The following is a 6,234-nucleotide window of genomic DNA, read 5'->3' as shown; positions in this document are numbered from 1 at the left end:
ATAAAACTAAACATTGTAAGTCTAACTATCCCTGAAGCTAAATGTTGCTCTAAACACTGACTGCATTTCGTGGTTTTAATTCTAGTTCCTTCTTAACATGATCTCTGCATAAATATAAAAGTACCTTCATTTGTGTTATTAACTGCAACATTAGTATCAGTTATCTGGACATAAAATGCAAAGAAACAAATAACTAACTAACGAATGAATGAATGAAACCAAGTGTGTCAACACTGTCTTTTGACAATGTTATTATTTAAAAATGTTTAAATGTTAAAAATGGAACTGCACTATTTATTTCAAATGATTTTTTTCTAAAAGCTAAAGATAAATCAAGATTTCTCATATTCATAAAATATAAACAGCTTTTCCGCCCATTCCCCTCTCCCCCCAGCGCCACTCCGGCTGTACTGTGCTCGCTTGCTCCGCAATGTCAGGCTAGCGCAGCCGTCCCCAGCCGCCACCATGATCATCTACCAGGACATCATCAGCCATGATGAGCTGTTCTCCGACATCTACAAGATCTGGGAGATCGCGGACGGGCTGTGCCTGGAGGTGGAGGGCAAGATGGTCAGTAGAACAGAGGGTAACATCGATGACTCGCTCACTGGTGGGAATGCTTCCGCCGAAGGCCCAGAGGGCGAAGGTACCGAAAGCACAGTAGTCACTGGTGTTGACATTGTCATGAACCACTACTTACAAGAAACCAGCTTCACAAAAGAGGCCTACAAAAAGTACATCAAAGATTACATGAAATCACTGAAAGGCAAACTTGAAGAACAGAAACCAGGAAGAGTAAAGCCTTTTATGACTGGGGCTGCAGAGCAAATTAAGCACATCCTTGCTAATTTCAATAACTACCAGTTTTTTTTTATTGGTGACAACATGAATCCAGATGGCATGGTTGCTCTCCTGGACTACCGTGAAGATGGGGTGACTCCATACATGGTTTTATTCATGGAAGGCTTAGAGATGGAGAAATGTTAACAAATTGGATCTATCACCTGTCACCATAACCGGCTGCTGCTTCCCATCCATACAACACCAGGACTTAGGACAATGGGACTGATGTCCCCTTGAGCTCTTATTTTGACCATGAGTTATCTGGAGTGGAGACATTGTCTATTTCTTTTTTTTTTCTTTATTTTCTTTAAAGAAAAAAAAAACACGTCATGTAGGTTGTCTAAAAATAAAGTGCATTTAAATTAAAAGGAAAAACAAACATATTCAAAGGGGTGATACAACAATGTCTCTACTCGCAAAAAGAGTCAGTGGAAAGTGGAAAGGAAATCTGAAGATGAGAACAGTAAGCAGAAAAGAAAGACACGCCCTACCATAAGTGTGTATATACATGTGTGTCTGTGTGTGCATGTGTGTGTGAATATGTGAATGTGAGGTGTGCGTGTGTGCTCACGTGTTAACACGTTGGGTGCTAGAGGAAACGATCTGTATCCAAAGGCTGTCTACTTTGCCTTTTTGAGACAGGGTCTCACCACTAGTGGCACAGAGCTTGCCATACAGGCTTGGCATTTTGGACCGTGACCCCCGCCCCCCCCCCTGCCCCCCCGGGTCTGCCTGACTCTTTCTCTCCAAAATTGGGATCATGAGTGTGCTTCCCCCTGCTGCTTTGTATGGAATCAAACTCAGGTCCCCTTGTTAGCAAAGCAAGTGCTTTACCAAAACCCCTCCCTTTAGGCAACCATAATTCAAATAAATTTTTCAGCCCTATTTGGTTACCAAGGGAGTCAATTTAAAAAAAAAAATGAGGGGAAAATCCTATCCTGAACTCATATTCTTTTGAATGCATAGTAAATTAACAGCAGTAAGGATGAATATGGAAAGTAATCCAAAAGAAAACTGTAGTTTTCACCCACATATATCTAAGTGAATTAATGATTTCCCTTTATTATAGTAAATGTGTCGAGGCTGTAAAGTGTGAGGAATAATTAAAAATGTAAGATTAAAAGCTTGAAACTTTGCCCAGCCCATATTAATGAAGCACCGTGCTTAAGCAGAAAATGGAGATAAAAATAAAACTATGAGAAAGAATCATCAGCAGAAATTTTCAAACACACATCCAAGAAAAAAATGAACTAAATAACAGTTTGAAAAGTAAAGTCATGGAAGACACATAAGCCATTCAACTTTAAACATGGTGATGGCAGGAGAAACTACACAAAGAGTCAAATGTAACCGAGAGAAATAATCATTGAAAAGTCAAACAGTAGCTGAGAAAGTGAGAATTCAGCAGTTTAGTAGCATTGGCAAAACTAAAAACACAGGGGGTTATAAATAGTCCTTACTCTGGTCATGGTAGTGTGAGATTTTATTCCTATCCCTGGGTGGGTGGGGACAAGTGGATCACTTGGGATGACTGGCTAGTCAGCAGAGAGAAAGCAACTGAGGATTACCCTCTATACGATCCCTTGCAACCTCCCCCACAGAAAGACAGAGAGACAGAGACAGAGACAGAGAGAGACAGAGACAGAGACACAGAATTCTGAAATGAGGGAATTACACTGGTCAAAGAGGATCATAGTGGAAAATTTTAACTACCTTCCTACAACAGGGGAAGTGAATAGGGATATAAAGGAAACAATGACTTAAAATTTCCATGGAAAATAAGACCACTTAAGCAATTTTTAAAAAGTCTATCTTTGGTCCCATTAGGAACAAAGCAAGCTGACATCCCACGGAATAAAAAATGCTAGCTGTAAGTACTCTCAACAAGGAATTCACTGAAGTTACAAGATGTAAAGAGGCTCAGAGAGGGTAGGAATCAGCTCAAACTGGAAGCAAAAAATTCTATAGAGTTAAGAGTTTAAGAGCAATGTTAAGTAAAAGAATTTCCAGTTAGAGAGACCAGAACATGCAATGATAGTCGAGCTGTAGGTAAAGCATTCAGGTGATAACATATTCCTGGTTGTCCTGAATTGTAAGGAACATCCTGGTATGTCCTTAAAATCGAGAGCAAAAACACAGGAGAGAACTCACGTAATTAAATGCCATGGTGTTGCACTATGAAATTTTTACTTAAGTCTACATGTGTTGAAATCCCCTGAGGAGTTATATGCCAGAGAATGGAATATGTTCAGCTCTGTGGTTACAGAAAAGGTTTGTGCAAGTGGTATGTCTAAAGTTCATGTTTTAAAAAAGGAAGACAGGATCTAACCCCTAAGCAGCCTTCTGTTTTCTCATGGGAAAACCTCAGATGACAGTGTGTGTGTGTGTGTGTGTGTGTGTGTGTGTGTGTGTGTGTGTGTAGGGCTGTCTGCAAGTGAAGGGGAGATACAATAGTGTGAAGTGTTAGCACAGAGCTTGTTTCCTAATTGCTTGTATGGAAGACGGGTACTGCTATTGTGCTTTATAGAGAGATAAAACAGAGCTACTCAGACTAAGAGGGTGGGAATGTGGTGGACCATGCACAGTGAAAAGACTTTCAAAGGATAAAGAAATGGAGATGGGACAAGGAGAACCTTAAAAAGATAGGACCAAGAGCTTTCTTAGTTTCTTTTTGTAAGTTTTAGCTGACCCACGAAAATAGAACCTATTTTCTTTTTTATATCTGTATATATTGTGAAATATTCGTATCGTGTATTGTCTTCTCACATGTGTAGAAGTTAACTTCCTCAGGTAGATTTTACTTTGATTTTGATACAAAGTCTCTTGTTGTCTTGTAAATTTTTAAGCATACAAGACTGTCCACAGGGACACTTTTGTCCTCATTTCCCTAATGCTGGGAATAGGAGCGTACCTCCCCCTGCTTCCCAGTTCCTTCTTCCTCTTTCCCTTCTTGCCTTCCCCGTCCTCTTCCTCCTTGTAGATTCTAGGGATTAAATCACATCTTTATACTTCCATCACTCTAAGACTGAGCTGTTATGTCTCATTAGCAGCAAGGAGTTCTTTAGAAATGAGGTACAAGAGAAAGAAGGACAAACTCCTCACCACCTGAGGGGTTGGGGAGATGATGAGGGATTGGGCAAGTGATAAAGGGTTGGGAAAGATGATAAGGGGATGGGAGAGATGGTGAGTGGTTGTGGAGTTGATGAGTGGTTGGGGGATATAATGAGGGGTTGGATGTAGATGATGAGGGGTTGGAGAGATAATGAGGGATTGGGGAGTTGATGAGTGGTTGGGGGATATAATGAGGGGTTGAAGGGAGATGATGAGCGGTTTGAGGGAGATGATGAGGGGGTGTGAGGAGATGATGAGGGGTTGGGGGAAATGATTAGGGGTTGGGGAGATGATGAAGAGTTGAGGAGGATGATGAAGGTTTGAGGAGGATGATGAAGGTTTGAGGAGGATGATGAAGGCTTAGGGAAAGATGATGCACAGCTTCCTTGTCACCCAGACTGGGAATAGCTTCAGACAAAATACATAGTGTGATAGAATTCAATATCTTTATGTCAACATATTAATTATGTCTAAGAAAGAGGAGACATGTATGTATAAAAAAATCTCTTTGGGGGGCTGGAGAGATGCTTTAGAGGCAAAAGGCCATCTGACACTTTTGCAGAGAGGCCAAAGTTTATTCCCATCTTCTACAGCAGGTGGCTCACAACTGTCTATAACTCCAGTTCCAGGGGAATCCGACACACTTACATTCATATAGTGAAAATACTCATACATTTAAAACATAAATAAATAAAATATTTAAAGAGAAAGAAAAAAAGGCATTACTTAGTTTTCTACATTGTTGCCAATCAGATGTAGAAAAGAAAAAATACTAACAGAGATGTGGAAATCACATAAAGAGAAAGTTAATGTTCATTTTAAAATATACCAAATTGATGCTTGTAGGATATTTTTATGTTGGCTAGAAATGATTCATAAAGTCTTTGAGAAATCTAATTTAATATATTACCAATAAAAATATTTAATCCATACTTCATTTCACTGATACTTTTGATGAAAATTTCAGTAAAGATAAGACATAGTTATGAATAATGAAGATTATTTGCCATCCTTATCTCTACACACAAATGCATCATAAGCAGGCCTCTGTGAAGTACAAATGGGCCTAAATATAATGTGTTTGAATTGCTAAACTTCTGCATTTTTCAAGAAATCAAAAGTTCTAGCATTTTTACTAGATATTTTGCCCATTTTCACTTTACAAGTTAGTCCTATGCAATTTAATCTTTCAAAGAATCCTTTTGTTGATAAACTACAGAGAATACACATGCTGATTTGACCCAAACCTTGCAGTTAATAAATATGAGAGAGAATCTTATAAAAAGGAAATGAAATCAGGATTCTCACAGAAGGTTTTTCCTGAAGGGTAAAAATAATAGTGGTGTTTGACTTGCTTTTATACCTAGGAACAGAAGATGTCCTTGCCAAATATCTTTTAGCATAGCTTAAGTTGGACAGACACTTCCCAAAGATAAGCAAAGTATGAAAAGATAAAAATATTGGACAAAACAAAGTAAGAAAAACCCATTTCCAACAGCATTTTGAGTAACAACATAGAAAAGTTTGTATTTATCACACATAAGTTAAGTGACTTTTTAAAGCAAAAAGATAAACTTCAGGATATCTACTGCTAACATGGTCCGAAAGTCTTTCATTTACACTTTGTGTTATTTATTTGTGGTCTCTACTGGCAAAGCCCAATTTTATCTTTTATAGCCAGGAGGCTAAGCCTAAAATAAAGATTGTTCTTTACGATATATTTAAGGAAATATGGTTTAATTTACTTTCTACATTATCAGGACAGAGTAAATAACAAGCAGCTTTTCACATGCCTGATAGGTAGGTGGGATTCTACGTCTTGGTAGGTTAATATTGTTGTTAATTACTATCGATTAGTTTTTCTCCTGTGTGTCACTGGTTCTCACTGTCCCGAATGCTCACTGTTGTTAAACAAAGAACACAAATAAAAGCTCAGAGATTGGAAACTTGTAGGATCCCTATGTTGGAAATATAGATACTGCAATAAAATAACACATTTGCCTGAATGACATCCTCTTGTTTCTGTAATATATATCCTATGTGTACACTCTGTAACAGGACAAACCTACCAAGCTTGAGAACATAAAGCAATTCTTTGGAAATTAAAGTCAAAGATATTTTTCTTTTGATACATTTAGGTAAATTCGAGAGAAAAATAGTATGTTGATGAATATTCTATTATTTCATCACTTACCTTCAGAACTTTGAAAGGAAGGTCATTTGGGAATCAGTGCGATGGTTTCCTACCACATGAACATAGGAAAAAGACACGGACAAACA

The 6,234-nt window shown here is 38.2% G+C and overlaps 1 pseudogene; it reads left to right on the top strand.

The window, feature by feature from the left end:
• The first annotated feature begins 465 nt into the window (after positions 1-465).
• Positions 466-1,094, top strand: LOC101995986 (annotated as a pseudogene).
• The last annotated feature ends 5,140 nt before the right edge of the window (positions 1,095-6,234 follow it).

The sequence above is a fragment of the Microtus ochrogaster genome, unplaced genomic scaffold (genome assembly GCF_000317375.1).
Source record: "Microtus ochrogaster isolate Prairie Vole_2 unplaced genomic scaffold, MicOch1.0 UNK1, whole genome shotgun sequence".
Taxonomy (NCBI): Eukaryota; Metazoa; Chordata; class Mammalia; order Rodentia; family Cricetidae; genus Microtus; species Microtus ochrogaster.
This window is presented reverse-complemented; position numbering and strand designations above follow the sequence as displayed.